The sequence below is a fragment of the Hirundo rustica genome, chromosome 8 (genome assembly GCF_015227805.2).
Source record: "Hirundo rustica isolate bHirRus1 chromosome 8, bHirRus1.pri.v3, whole genome shotgun sequence".
Taxonomy (NCBI): Eukaryota; Metazoa; Chordata; class Aves; order Passeriformes; family Hirundinidae; genus Hirundo; species Hirundo rustica.
The window spans coordinates 15,950,125-15,965,138 of NC_053457.1; the positions used below are offsets into that span (position 1 = coordinate 15,950,125).

Consider the following 15,014-nt stretch of genomic DNA (forward strand, 5'->3'; position numbering starts at 1 on the left):
AAGCATGCAGGCACTCAGATAGGTGATCTTGATATTTTCAACTCCCTAAAGAGACCGACCTTTTTGCCTCCACTTTCAGGAACTCTGGCTGCCTTCTCTACGTGTCAGGGAGGGCAATGGGAGTGGTTTCTAATCTCTCCACAAAGCAATGTGGAACACCATAGCTAGTGGCATTGTTGAGGACCCACAAGAAGGGACTTCTCGCAGCAGACAGTGGCAGGGCAGAGCTGACAGATGTAATGACGAGCCAGAGGCATTGCAATATTTGATGCACAGCTTAGGAAGAACCTTTTAAGTTGTACTTTATGTGTGTGAGGCTGTGTTGTTTATCCACATTTTATGGGGCTTATTTTTACCCATAGAAAGCACTGTTAGCAATATTTAGACAGATCTTCAAGGCATTGTCACATGTTTGAGACCACCAATCAGCCTCAGCTTTGTTGAGATGGTAATTGATACTAAGAAAAATCAACACATAAGGGTTTTTACAGCAGAGGACACAGCTGTACAATAGCAAAGTAGGATATTGGTGTCTGTTGACTTCATATGTACAAAGCCATTGATTTGAAGAGGCGTATTGTAATTTTGATTCCTAGAGAACACCATTTCTTTTCTTAGTATGGAGAAGAGAAAAAATGGTTTCCTGGAGAGCTGGAGGCTGGGAATTTGAGTGTGTCCAGTACAATGAATAACTGAGGTAACTGTGGTGGTAGTAGTGTAAAGACATCAGAATTCTGGGGATTTGGCTGTGAAATGTCTGAATATATCTGGTGAGAAAGCTTTTTTCTTGGTTTCAGTGGAGACCCAGGTGCTGAGGAAAAAGGAAGAGACTAAGAAAAGGCATGGAAGAACTTGTAAGCAAGATTGCTTGTGTTAGATTCCGGATGAACAGCAAGATCCAGTTTTCACTGCTGCTGGAAACTTTTAAACAGTAAGAAGATAAATCTGTGGAGAAGGAAACATACAAAGCTACAAGATGGAGGTATATGAGAATCCTTGGCATAGCTTAGAAACACAAACTTGGTCTTAGTGTATCTATTTGGTAATCCTCTTTAGAACTCTTGCCGCTCCTCAGAAAATTCTGCAGACTTGTAAACTAGCCATTTATTTCCCTCAGTCCTAATCTTATGTTTGCAAGAAAAGCATTTGAAAGCTTGAACTTAGGCTGAATCACCTTTCCATTTCTTCAAACTGTGGTCACAGAAGCTGGTTCTGACACTCACTACAAGTTAACCATGATACCTGAACTGCTGGATTTGTCTGTATTTGTTCTGTTAATGAGTACTGTTAGACTAGAGAAAGGAAAAGTCCAGCAAAATAGTATGAACAGTTGTGTTGGTTTAAATATGTAGGTCCGACCACCAATTTCTTGTAATTGTATCGTAACTGTGTGTTCATTTTCTGTCTGTAAAATGTGACAAATGCTTTCTTCTTCCCATCATATACAAAATTATATGCTCTTTAGGATGGTGACTTTTCTATTCATAACATTCAGATGAACCTTTGTGTCCTTAAGCACCCAATGCTGTTACTAAGAAAATATTTCTAAGTCTTTGGCAACTGGCTCATTATCCAAGCCAAACAGAATTGTCAGGGCACTCACAGGGACCATATACTAAATGAAGCCTTGGAGTAAAACAAAGCTGTTTCATGGTATTCTTCACATCACCTGTTTATCTTGATATCATGATGTTTCAGCTGGGTTTTTTGGTTGTTTTTCTTTTTTGCAGCCAATCTGATTTTGAAAGTTGGGAAGACAGATGTTCTCTCTATTATGTGCTTCTTCATGGAGTATTCTGTTGCATTAACAAGTTAAAAAAAGAAAAATAGGAAAAATGAAGAGCCTATCTGGCCTAGCTCAAATGTAATATTCTGGAAATACAATTTTCACTGGCAGAGTTACCAGCCTTCCAAAAGATAACTATTACATGGAATATACATTTCTGTTTTGACATTGTATATGTCTAACATTATACGTTTATCTAAAAGATAATTGATTAAATTAAAGTAGCTCAAAACCAGCTGCAGCTGAAAAAACACAGCATTTATACAGTATAACCCTTGGGAAGCTTTGATGTGTGTCTTTTGGATCAAATTGTTTTTCAGAGTTGGAGATGACTTTTGAATTTTGGATCCTCTTTCATGAGATTAACGTGATCAAAAGGGCAAATTTGGCATCTAGATTCCCTGTGTCTGCTGGTTCAGAATATATTGGTAGGAGTTCTAAGAATCAATTCAGTATAATTTTTGGAAAATAACAATATATGTTGATGGAATGTTATGCAGTGAGTGATTCTGCAGTAGACTCCTGTGTGTCCCCAGAGATGAGTTTCCATGCAATTGTCTGTGTGCTAAGGCAACTGCCAGGAGAAGGAACTGGCTAAGTGTTCTCTGTCATGATACCTGTCTGAAGAAGGTCGTAGACAGTTGTGGTGAGATGTGGAATATCTCCAGTATAAATACCAGTAGACACTACAAAGCTGGTTGGGCACACTGCCAGGAACCGCACAGTTAGGTATGTACCACTGAGCACAAAATTCTTCAGAAAATCAAAGTAACAGGCACAGAATGGAAAGTTACTAAATAAGTGCTCTGCAGAACACACAAGGGAACAACTTAGAATCTAGCCCTTCACTTCATTCCTAATTTAATCTTCCCTTAGGGTGAGTACCAGTAAAGATCCGTTTAAGTCATGAGTCCTAAATTTGTCAAAAGTACTTGAATATTTGTTCAGTAAATACAGGTCACCTGGAAGACAGAGAAGTTGGTTTGTGATGGGCAGGTGAGAGATCATGCTATGTAATCTTGTTGTGCAGTTCATGGTATTTGAGGCTGACCTTTCTCTTTTGGCAGTGCAGAATATTTTCCAAAACAGACACAACCCAGTACATTCTGACTCGAGAGCTCTCTGAGCTGTGAATCCATTCTTAGCAAGGGTTAGGATTTAAAGCATCCATCCTTAAATTATCTTGAGGTGCAACTCCGTATTCTTCCCACACAGAGTGATATTATACTCTTGTAGTGAATTAAAATGATCTGGGCAGAATGCTATTTTATATATTTAAATTTTATGAGTTATGAAGTTTATTGCTAATTTAATAAACTGTCTTTTTCTTTCCTCCCAAGTTACCATTACATTTTCCCTCCACAGACATTTGTGTTTTATTTTGACCATTATTTGCCCAAAGCCTCTCTAGGTATGATTTTGGAAACACTAAATATAACTGATTACACTACTAAGCTCTATAACAAATCTTTCCCCATCCCAGTTAGGGCTAAAACATGCAATGCAGTGTCCATAGCAAACATCTTGCATGCTTGAGAACTACAGAATGGCATTTTGGTACCCTGGCTTACAGCAGGACCAGTGTTAACTTTGTTGGAATAACTGACAACCAGTGGGGCTGGAGATCCACACGGTGGCAATCTCTCAGTTTCTGAAGATTATACTGAGCTGGGGAAGGGTCTGGAGCACTCATCTTGCAAAGAGCAGCTGAGGAAGCTGGGGTTGTTTAGCCTGGAGAAAAGGAGGTTCAGAGGAGACATTGCTCTCTACAACTGCCTGAAAGGAAGCTGTAGTGAGGTGGGAGTCAGTCTCTTTTCCCAGGCAGCAAGTGACAGGACAAGAGAAAATGGGCTCAAGTTGCACCAGGGAAGGTTTAGATTGGATATTAGGAAAGATTTCTTCTCTTACAAGGTGGTTAAGCATTGGAACGTGCTGCACTGGAAGGGGTGAAATCACCCAGAAGTGTTCAATAAGGCATGTGGCACTTGGGGATATGGTTTAATATTGAGCATGTTCGTACTGGGTTAATGGTTGGACTACATCATCCTAGAAATGTTTTCTGACCTTTGAACCTATGATCCTATAAGTTTTTGCATGCTGCTTTTGCAGAAAATGTAAGAGTGTGCCCAGAAAGGCAGTATTTTGATGCCTCCTATGATGTGGAAGACCTGGGTACAGTCTACTTCCATGAAATAACACAGAAGCAGAAAGAAGATGGTTTTCAGTGTTTATTTGCTGCTTTATGTCGGTAAGTGGTTTGTTTTGATATCATAGTGCGTTACAAGGCATGAGACAAGAATGTTCTCTGCTGCTTCCTGGAAACCTGCTAGCCTATGTTGTTTACTTGCTACTGCTTGATTCCTTCTTTACTATGCTTTCAAAACCGTTAATTCCTTTGCATTCTGCCGGAAGATGATATGTTCCTCCAGGCAGTTGAGCGAATAATCTGTAAGTACTGTGGTTTTGGCTAGTGTACCAGGAATGCTGGCTCAGGCCAGGCTGCTCAGATGGGCATTCCTGGGACTGCAGGACAGTTGTTATAACTGAGGTCAAAAGACAGTAGCTAGAGATCTGGAAGTGCTTACCCTCTGTGCATTTTTAAGGCAGTGTCAATGCAGAGAATAACAGACCCCTGTTACCAGATCAGTATCAGTCTTTTTTGTTTGTTTGTTTTGTTTTTTTTTTTTTTTTTCTTTTTTTTTCTTTTTTTTTTGAGGCAGTAGTGTGTGTGTTGTTGGACAGAGCTGTCTTAATGGAAATGAAGAAAGACTTTACAGAAGACTTCAGGAAGCATCACAGCAAATCCAGAGCAGCACATTCATAGCAGCACATTCAGATTTTTCTAAGGTCTTTTTGGTTTCAGTGACCTGCATGGGCTACCCAAAAGGAGCTGGAAACCATCTGGCATCAGTGTGTAACTGCATTGTCCTTCTGCAGGCCCACTGTGAACAAGGTGGTTATCTGAGGTAGTTGATAATGGCATGATCTTAAGAAAGATCTTGAGTTGCCAAGATGTACTGCTGAAGTAACTTAAGTGGTATTTTGTTCTTGCTTTTTCTTTTAATTTCTTTTACCCTTATAGTTTCCCTCACTGATCTTATCCCAAGAGAACGGGGAAAGGAATGAGAAGGAAACATAGAAATAGAGGCCACCCATTGAATGCTGGTGTTGCCTTACAGTTATCTATGCTTGCTTAGCGCAGTCTGAATTTTGGAAGGGTGCTGTGTTCTTTGTAGTTTGGGGTTGGTTTATGTTACACCTTGTATGAGATTGATTGTACATAATATGATATTCAGGTACTACAATTTGAAGAAACTCTCGTGGAATGATGACTCTACTTATGAGCTACCAGTGTCCTACAAGTTTGGGGTTTTTCTATATAACACTTTCCAGAAGTCTGTTGAATTCTCTTAGAAATTGAATTATTTTAGAAAAAGTCATACCACCTGTGGATTTTTTTAATCCTCCACCTTTCCCTTTTTAGAAAAGGGAAAGTGTCTGGAAATACCAAGAACACTTCCCACATTTAGTTACTGATATTTAAAATCTCCAATTCCCAGAAATGATGCTTCCAAACTTGCCATGCAACATGTGTTTCAACTGCTGGTGGGCACAAAGTTGTCTGGTTGTCCTATAAAAGAGAATACCTCTATTTTGTGATTTTCACTGGTACTAGGGCTTCAACTATTTTTCACAGATCAAGGAGAGAGTCTACAGAGTCTACTGAATTACCTGTTTTCTTTTTCATTCAAGGATCAAATGCTTGTCTTTAATAGATAATTGTATGTTGAGAAGAAAATTGAAGGGGAAAGGAGGGGGAATATCAACTGAAAATATTTGCTGTTAAACATCCGAAATTATACTGAGACTTAGTAATCTACTGTCCATTTTAAATTATAAATGCCATTATCCTTCTAATGTGTTTGATGAGGTGCTAAAGCACTGCCTTGCTGTGTCTGCTGGCAATTGTAGAATAATATCACTCTAAAAAAGCACAGATTAGTAGCTGACACAACAAAATTGATTTAAAAATTCTCTAGCTCTGTTGAAAAGCAATCTGTGGAATCTTTTTCCTTTTTTGTCCTCTCTGGTTCTTCTGAACATTTTTCCATTTCTGTCGTGTGACTTGGGTTTTGGTATTTAAAGGATTGACATTGCATGAAAAAATCCAAGCACAGAAATGTTGCTTTTGGAAGGATATTGTAATTGAAATTGGAGAGGGATTGAACTAAATGAGCTATGGCAGACTAGGAAGGAACAGAAGTACTGAACCTTGGATTTGTTAGTGAGGTTTCCACTTTATGAAAATAGAACTGCCCCAGAAACTGAACTACTGTTTTGAACACACTTCGCAATGGATCTCCATGGTTTTTAGCTTGCCTGTATGAAAATTCCTGTATTTTAAGGGATATTTATTATTCACATGCTAAATTTTTAATTTAGATGTTCGGTAGCTTGCACTCTGCAAGCTAAGAAATGCAGTTATTGACCACCTGAAAAGGTTTATGTTTGATCTTAACAGAATTGTGCTAGGTTCAAGTATTCCTCTTATGCTGTCTAAAGATTACACCTAAAATAGTAGAAATTGTGTACGGTAATAAATCATGGATATAATTGAGACTTTTACATTGAAATTACAGGCCAGGACAATACCATGGCTTGTACTTGTGACCCAGAGAAAAAAAATTACATACTGTGTGCAAACTTCTAAAAAGGCTCATAAAACAGCATGTAGGCGCTGATATGTCTTAAATCTTTCAGCTGATATTGTGTACAGGATAACAGAGCTTGTTGAAGGCATGGTTTTGCGGTAACTCAAATGACTGGGAGAGAGTTTCTAGGTGGAAGTCTTGTGGAAATCCTTGGCTGAGTCCAAAGGCTATCACAGAGGAAAATTTCACCTCTGGGGGACTTATTGGTGTGATGCTGATAATAACTGGCCTGAGGAAAAGGTTCGGGGTTAAGTGATAAAACTAGAAAATGAAATTGCTTCCTCTGAAACTGAGCTAAGAACATTCAGAGAGACAGGACTTCTGGAAGTTTCAGAATGATGTAAGTATCAAACACTAATACTTCAAATACTTTCTGAATGTTGGGGCCTCTCTGAAGGCGCTAGCCTGTGATGTCACATTACACTTTGTTTTGCAGGCTTTGAATTTTTGGTAATGATGTTATGTGTGTTATCTTCATCACCTCTTCTCCCCCACATCTATGGGGATCTTTTAAACTCTGTGTCTGAAGAGATTTTGAATGCTTGCCACTGGTTGGAAACATTCTTGTACGCTGAATAAGGGCTTCCTAGTTGCAGCTAAGCTCTTAAGGATTACTGAAATTATAGACAAACTATAATTATGGTACAAATACTAATTATTGGAAAAATGGAACAAGTTCTAATTTTATGACTGCTAAATATTCAAAACTGTTAAATACTGGGGTTTTTTTTCAAGTCTGAACTTCAAATTAACTTCTTTTAATTTAGGCAGTGTTATGAAATTGATTATAATATTTTTGAATGCTAAAACTGGTGAGTTTTAATAGTTCAAAATAATTTACAGTTGGAAGAAGATAAAGACATTTGAAAGGGGAGAAATAACCACATTCCTTAAAGGGAGTGCACTTGCCATGAAATATCCCTTAAGGGAGATATAGCACCTTTTATTTTAGAAGAAACATTCTTTTACCAGAAGAGCTTCTAGTGACTGACCTTGGTGTGGAGCCAGGCTGTGGTGAACTCTGTGCATCCTTGGCTGTTCTGTTTTCTGTCTCATGCTTCTATAGCCCATGGCATTGCTGGCTGGGAGCTGGAGCCTCAGCAGGTTGTTATGAGGTGCAGGCAAGTCCTGCCCACTAATGCCCATGCAAAAAGGAACGTGTGGGGAAAGTAACACAAGGGACTCAGTGTCACAGATATCAAGCCTGTTTGCTTCTTTTAAATTGTACTTCAGTGCGTTAGTAAAGCTCATATGGGTTTTCATATTTGTGATTAGAAGATGCAGTGCATGAAAATACAAAACCAATGTAATCCCTGCAATCCAGAAAATGGGACTTTATGTCCCCAAACATGAAATCAATTAGCCATAAACTGAGAGCTTATGGCATATGCCAAATGTGATCTGTAGCATGAATTGGAATAAAAGCCATGTGGATTAACAATTCAGTTGCCATAGAAACTTCTGAAACTGGAACAGAAACTTGCTGAAGAACGCAGCTCATGACGTTTTGGTACTTCTAAGCCTTTATATGTAATATCAGCTGTAACAATGGCAATGTGCGTGGTTTCTTTTTTTGGCCTCCTAACTCCCATGAGCACTGGAAATGGGTTCTTTATGATTAAGTCTGTGGTTGCTCTGGTTGCTGCTAGGGATCACTACATACAGATGATCACTCCAGCTCCTGATATTGCAGGTATTATGTAGAGAATAGGCTGAAATTGTGTGTTATTATTTGCATCCAGGTGACTTTGGCAGTCGCAGACCAATTTCAGGAATACGCATGGACCTAGGAGTTATACTCCTATATATACTGTTCATTCTTTAAAAGCTCTATATAGCTGAATTCACCAGCTTCCACAACCCAGCTCCTAGACTCGGTCTAGAATGACCTTCTATGCAATAACATTTAGCTGAGTCAAAGGGTAGTAGGCAGCAGGTCGACCTTCCATTTCTAGAACAGTGTTTTAAATCATGGTGTCTTCTTATTGCTCTGGGTTTGTTCAGCTCAGTGCATCTGCAATGCAGACATCTATAGCTTTTGAGAGAGACTACCGTTACAGTCTGCAGAAAAACTTGGTGAAGTTGCAGTCAGCATTTATATCAAGTCCACATTTATAACTACCAGTTGGGTCATGGTTAGGTGAATGAAAGGCTGCCCTATCACACTCTCTGTTACATGCTCTTTGTTGCCTGGTCCTGGTCTTTTGTCTTTAGGGCTGTTAGTCCAATACTTCTTGTGCTAAAATCACTTGAAATAGAGACCTTTGAAAGTGAAGGGATAAAAGGCAAGGGTTTTAAGGGTTTTAATCCAGGCTTTTAAGTATGCTAAAAATCAAGCAACAGACATTCTTAGCCCTAACATTGTTCAATGTTGTATTCAGCACTTTTGCTCTGGGGAAAGCTGAGACTTGGCATGATGAGAGACCACAAAAATCTTTAAATGATGGCAAGACAGCCAGGCCTGGCTACTCCAGATAGCTTTTAAAGCCCCTATTAGATTAATAGAAAAGCCTACAGTGTTGACCTATTGGTTTGCTTACACTTTAAGTCTCTTTGGATACCTAGATATCTGGATGAGGCATCCATGAATTATTGAATATAGTAATTGCTAACTGAATCCCTCTTTAACTTTTACCCTGCTATTTAACATTTATTTACAAGTTCTCAGTGCTTTCTGCTTGAGCTAAATGTGACACATATACTCATTGCTATTAATCAATGCAGAATCATATTTGAAACAGTACTGTCTTGTGCACCCTGATTCTTCAGCCAAACTCTGATTACTCCATTTTCAGCACTTTTACATCCTGTAAGATCTTGCTGCCATTTTCAATCTGTTCTTCTTGTAGGAGTGTTGTTTAGATGTTAACTATTTAAAAGGGCCATGCAATGGGCATTTTGGCTTTTCTTACCTCTTAGTGGAAACTGCGACTGGAGTATTAGGAAAACATAACTGATGCTCACACTCTCAGGCTTCACTCCAAAATAAAGAAGGGTTTGGGGGCAGGGGGAGGTAGGAGTAACGGGAATGGAAAAGGTCATGTTCTCATAAGAAGTGGCTGCAACTTGGCATAACTCTGGAAATCAGATCTGTTTAATCTAGTGATGAATTTGGTATAAAGTAGTTGCTGCCTCTCTTCAATCTAGAACTGAGTTTTGCAGCCCTTCTGAATATCTTGTGGAATTTTAACCTTGATCCAATGTGTCGTGTTTCCTGTTTCTCTCAAGTTCATGGATTAATGTTAGTTGGCTAGGTCAGAAAATTTGAAATTTTTTTAATGCATTTAAAAGGGCCAGAATACTAAAGACTCCTAAAATGAATGCAGTTATAACATAGTCTTTACAAAAGAGTAAAATAACAATAATTTTGAAAGTCACTGAAGCTGTAGTTAATGGCTATAATGGACAGAGATATCAGTCTTTTTTGAGGCCATAGGTTCATCTAGAACATGAATCCAAAAGAAAATATGGGCTGTGCTATATAAATAGTTGATGCTGTTGAGTCTTTTGTTCTTCGTGGAGCCTTGCAGAAGACATGCAGTTTGCAGTGGTGGGACATTGCATTTTACTGTTTTCATGGATCTGATAATCTGCGTAGCAGTAACAGTGAGCACTTCTGCTGCCGGAGTTAGCAAGTCTGGACTAGTTACTATTGTTGTGATACACTGCTGCTGTATCAACAGCAGATTCAAAAACATTTATTTGTCTGCAGTTGGGGTTTGTTTGTTTCTTTCAAGCTGTTCAATTGACAGCCGGCTATTACCATGCAATTGAAGGGAATGTAATCCCTTAGTACCTGAAAGCTAGAGAATTGTTTCTAGCTTATAAAGTCTATTTATAGTTGAATCTTCAGCAGTAGTGGAATCAGGGCTGGGGGAGGATATGGAGAATTAAATAACTGCAAAACCAAATATAACTGGAGTGACAATTCACAAAATTATGAAATAGGCCAGTGGAAAACTAGACATAAAGAATGGCAGGAAAAGTACACAAAACCTGATTCTGTGGATTTCTACAGCCCTCCTCCTTTGACAGCATGTAAAGAGCCAGATCCTCAGCTGCTGTTAGTTATCCCTCAGCTGAGACAAAAGAGCTGAACTGATTGCCAGTTTAGGCTTTGACACAGCCTGGCTGACTTACAGCTTGCACTCGGGTAGCTATAATACCTATATTGGTGTAGGCTGTAAATATATGTATGGCAGAAATAGGAAAACGCTACAACCTTTTCTTCTGCAAGAATAAAGGATGGCAAGCGACTCTAAATCCCCTCCAGCATCCAAGCAAGCAACCAACCCAACTGACAACCCTTGAATCCTGACGTTTTCTGTTAGTATTTGTCCATGCAAAATTTTGGCTTACAAGAACATTCCTAGAAAGAGAAAACTAAATTCTTTGCAAGAAGTGCTTGTGCCAGTACTTGTGCATGATTTTGTGTGGTGACTGTGATTTGAGTCATGCAGTGAGCCACAAATTGGCGCCATGGAGTATAGAGGAATGAACATAGATGGTGGGTGGTTTGTGTAAAACAGCCTTGAGATAACTGGCATGAGCCCATCAATTTAGTCATGCTTTTAAGAGTTCAAACAATGACTATGGAGCATAATTCTTAATTCAAACTCTGATCAAATACTTTTCTTTAAAAAAAAAAGTTGTAGATTTCGCTTTTCCTGAACAATTATGTAATTGTTTTGCAAATTTTTTTAGAATCATGACTTTGTAGAAGAACACAATTGAAAATCTGTATTAAAACAACTTTTGCAGATAGATTTTTACTCTGTTAATGTTACCCACATGGTTGGTTTTACTTTCAGGAAGGGTTCTCTGAATTCAACAGGATCATTTATAGAATAATGAATATAGGATCTAATTTTGAGACTTCAGTACAAAAATGTTTCAACTGCTATAGCTAAACACAGATGTGCAACATCATGTTGAGACATGTTGCAGACATAAAGGGGTGTGGATTCCCTGTGATCATTGCATCCTCTCTACTTAATACAATTTGTTAAAAAGTCTTTTGATTCTGTCCATGCTTTTAACATAAATCACCTTGTAACAGTAAAATATTACGGGTTTGCTGCTACTTTGTCTTAGGATATTGCTTCTCAAATTTAAGAACTGACCTTATTTTCTCTGAAGCTTAATACTAAGGAGCAGATGTCTGTCTTTACCTTGTCATAAAATATCTGTGCCCAAGAGTGATGTGAGAAAAATCTTCTTACCTGCTTCATTAAGATTCCCTGAATGTAATTTGTTAGCAACTTTTTGCAGCTATGAATAGGAAACCTAAAAACAGAGTCATGTGCTCAACTGCAGAGGCAAAAATTATTTCACAAGAGACACCCTCTGAAAAAAATCAGTCTTTCTTGCACAAGTAGGTGTAAGTTCAACAGAAGAATTGATATGGGAGACTAAGAAGTCCATAGGCTTCCTATATTGGTACCTAATACACACAAAGTGGCAGTCACAGAACACTTTTACAGTCATGTTGTTGCATTGCTGCAGTGTCTTCAAAGTGTATTGATCCAGCTCTGCTTATGGTTTTGCTATGTCATCCTTCTTTGCATGATCGTGAAGTATGGCCAGCTGTGTAGGATGATACATATGTTGCTTAGTAACATCAGTACACGAAATAACTATCAGAATATTCTCTGTGGGGAATACTTCTTAAGGCCTACCCCATTCAGGGAACATCTAAAATCCATATTTTAAAAATACATGACTACATTAACATGCTTACCCCTGCCTTAATATCTAATGTGAGGTCATGCTGAGATGCTGATAACACTGAAAGTGGCCTGAGTATCTACAATATGCCTCTCAGACTGTCTCAGTGCCACTAGTCACTACATCTGGACCTGTAATAAGGGTGAAATGATGGCCATTTTTTATTTTACCTTTTATTTACAAAAGATGTTCAGTCAGCTCTACAGATGTGAATCTTTTACTGCTCTCTTGTAGAAATCACACAGTGCAACAGATGAATACTTTTCTTGCCTTTTGTAATGTTTCAAACAGCAATTCCATTGTCTGTTAGATGTGTTTCTGAGCATTTGAAACATTGAAAAACAGTACAAGAGTAAAATCCGAAAGATAAAGCAACTTAGATGATCAGGTTCCTTTTTGTCTGGTAAGCCGTGATAATCAATCACCATGTACTCAAAATCTGTCAGGAAGAGAATCGACATAAGCATTTTGCCTTCACTGAATTATTAAGACCTGGCAAGTCATGTGTAACTGTGTTAAATGGCACTTTGGGTAAAGCTTCAAAGTTGACCATGCTGATTGCTTTAAAGAAAAATGAAAACCAAATGAAAGCCTCTTACTGGTATGATGAAGATATAACCGATAATTTAAAAACTTAGGTAGAAAGTTTGAAGGGTAAATGATGACTAGATAAGGGCACTGTATTCAAAAAACACCCCACAGCTATAACAGTACACTGTGCATGGACTCAGTAATGTTTTCTCATCTAATGCTCTTATCAGAACTGAATTTGTCCTCTTTGTAGCTGTTCAATATCCTTCAGGGGGAATTTTGAAGGTGCAGTCTCTGAAATAAGCCAGAACTTGGTTTCTATCTTGTTCATGCAGCTGAATTTACCCCTGATAACAAAAACCCCACAGTTGCTTTTTAGCTATCTGTTGGGCTTCCTAGCAATTGCTATTACAAATATAATGAACTGAACATGACTTTCTCAGTAAGGCTCTGAAATCTGATGCAATTTGCATAATGAAATATGCTTGGGGTTCTTGGGTTTTAGCTAAAGTTAGCATAGTGAAATATCTCACAAAGGAAAAGCAACCTAGGCAGCTTAGATTAAAGCACAGAGAGACAGTTGTGGTAAATGGAAATTGGCAAATTTAAACTAGAAATGATAGGTGAACTGTTAATGCTGTATGTAAGTGAATAATTACAAAATGTGCCTAGAATACAGTGGGCTTCATGTAGTTTGACATCCTTATATCAAGACTGGCTTTCACTCTGAAGTTTTCCAATAGTTTGTTATTGTCTTCCCTCTTCTTAAAGGAAGTGCATTAATCTTGTGTTCCAGTCATGGAACGCTGACCCCTGGAAAGTAGTGGTGCACTATTAACATTAAGGGAGTGGAAGAAGGTGAATCCTTGAAAGATTGGATCATGGTATACCAAAGCAATGTTGTGACTTGGCTCTGGTAATTTTTTACTTTAAAAAGGCGATGCTAGCCATGGAAAACTGTGCATTAGTCTTCTTCCCACTCAGCTGTGTTGTTTGCCCCTAGGTACCTAGCCTGTGACCACCTGCAGGTATAGATGTTCTGCAGTTTGAGGCAGAGAAATGTTGTATACCTATGGAGGACTGTTTAGAGTTTTTGTGTGACTTGCCTGCACTCTGGGAGTCTTAGCTGCCAGCTGTCAATAGTGGTTTGTGACCAAAGCACAGATCAGGGTTCTAAAATGAGGAATGTCATGGCCTTATGTAAGCCCTTGCATGGGGCAAGCTGTCTAGGCAAGGCAAACCTCAGACTGCTCTGTAGTTGCATTTAAACATGCATTGTGGAGAGGATGCAATGTGTTATAGTGATAGGTTTCCTTTTTCTGGCTCCAGTGGGAGCAGGCTGAACCCTCTGATAAGGATGTTGAACTGACTTCTAGCCTTCCCAAGCAGTGGGTTCTGACTCTCACCCTCATTCAGGCCTTTTTGCTAAGTTCAGCCTGTTGAAACAGGAAATTACATTTGGGCTAGTGGAAGTAAGACTGCCTGTTGTCACTATGATTTGACCACCATGAATTCTGTCCTATTCTGTCCTATTCTGTCCTGAACAGAGCACAAATCCACTTTTATCTTGTCTTCTCTGAAGCAAGATTGCCTTTGTTTCACCCTTGAATGAAGAATCTGGTGCTTTTAAATACCTGACGGTAACACAGACTGTTTCCCTTACCCTTACTTTCAACATCGTTCGCTATGTGTGCCATTCTCTACATGCCATGCACATGGATTTATTCATGTACTGAAGATGCTAAATTTACTTCTGGAACTATTTTCAGCCTAGATCACTGTGCTGCTTTGATTTGCTGATGGACGTCTGTATTTCTTTGCCAACATTCCTGCGTGTTTCTGGTTCTTATTTATTTATTTTTCTAATGCCAGTTTCCCCTCATTAATTACTCTAAACCTACACAAATGTGATTTTCTCATATTACGAGAAATCTTTTACAGGGCATGGACCTTATGTTACTTCCTGAATATTACAATATCTTAATTAGGCTATGTATTAAGAAGCAAAATACTTGATTAGGTCACTTACTATTTCCGTCTATTGCAAACTAGTGTCTGCAAGCGTAACCCTACAGGCTGATTCTGGTGAATGATATGGTGCATAAATCATGAGTGGCCTTGAAGTAAGCAGCTTTGTAATGCCTCAGTCTCTCAGCCCTCCTAGGACTCTTTCCCAGGGGACAATTCAACACCTGGTTATTGATTATGAAAAGACTGATGTATATAAGGTCTCCCTTTTACTGAGCATAAAATGAGCT

At 38.7% G+C, this 15,014-nt stretch overlaps 1 protein-coding gene across 5 annotated transcripts in view; it reads left to right on the top strand.

Moving 5' to 3' along the window:
• The window catches only part of SORBS1 (sorbin and SH3 domain containing 1), a 206,351-nt gene that overhangs the window by 1,632 nt on the left and 189,705 nt on the right, over nucleotides 1-15,014 (top strand). For all 5 annotated transcript variants that reach the window (XM_058421598.1, XM_058421595.1, XM_040071315.1 and 2 more), the window contains exons 3-4: nucleotides 798-982; nucleotides 3,896-4,034. The gene's annotated coding sequence lies outside the window, so the exon portion shown is untranslated. The remainder of the gene's footprint in view (nucleotides 1-797; nucleotides 983-3,895; nucleotides 4,035-15,014) is intronic.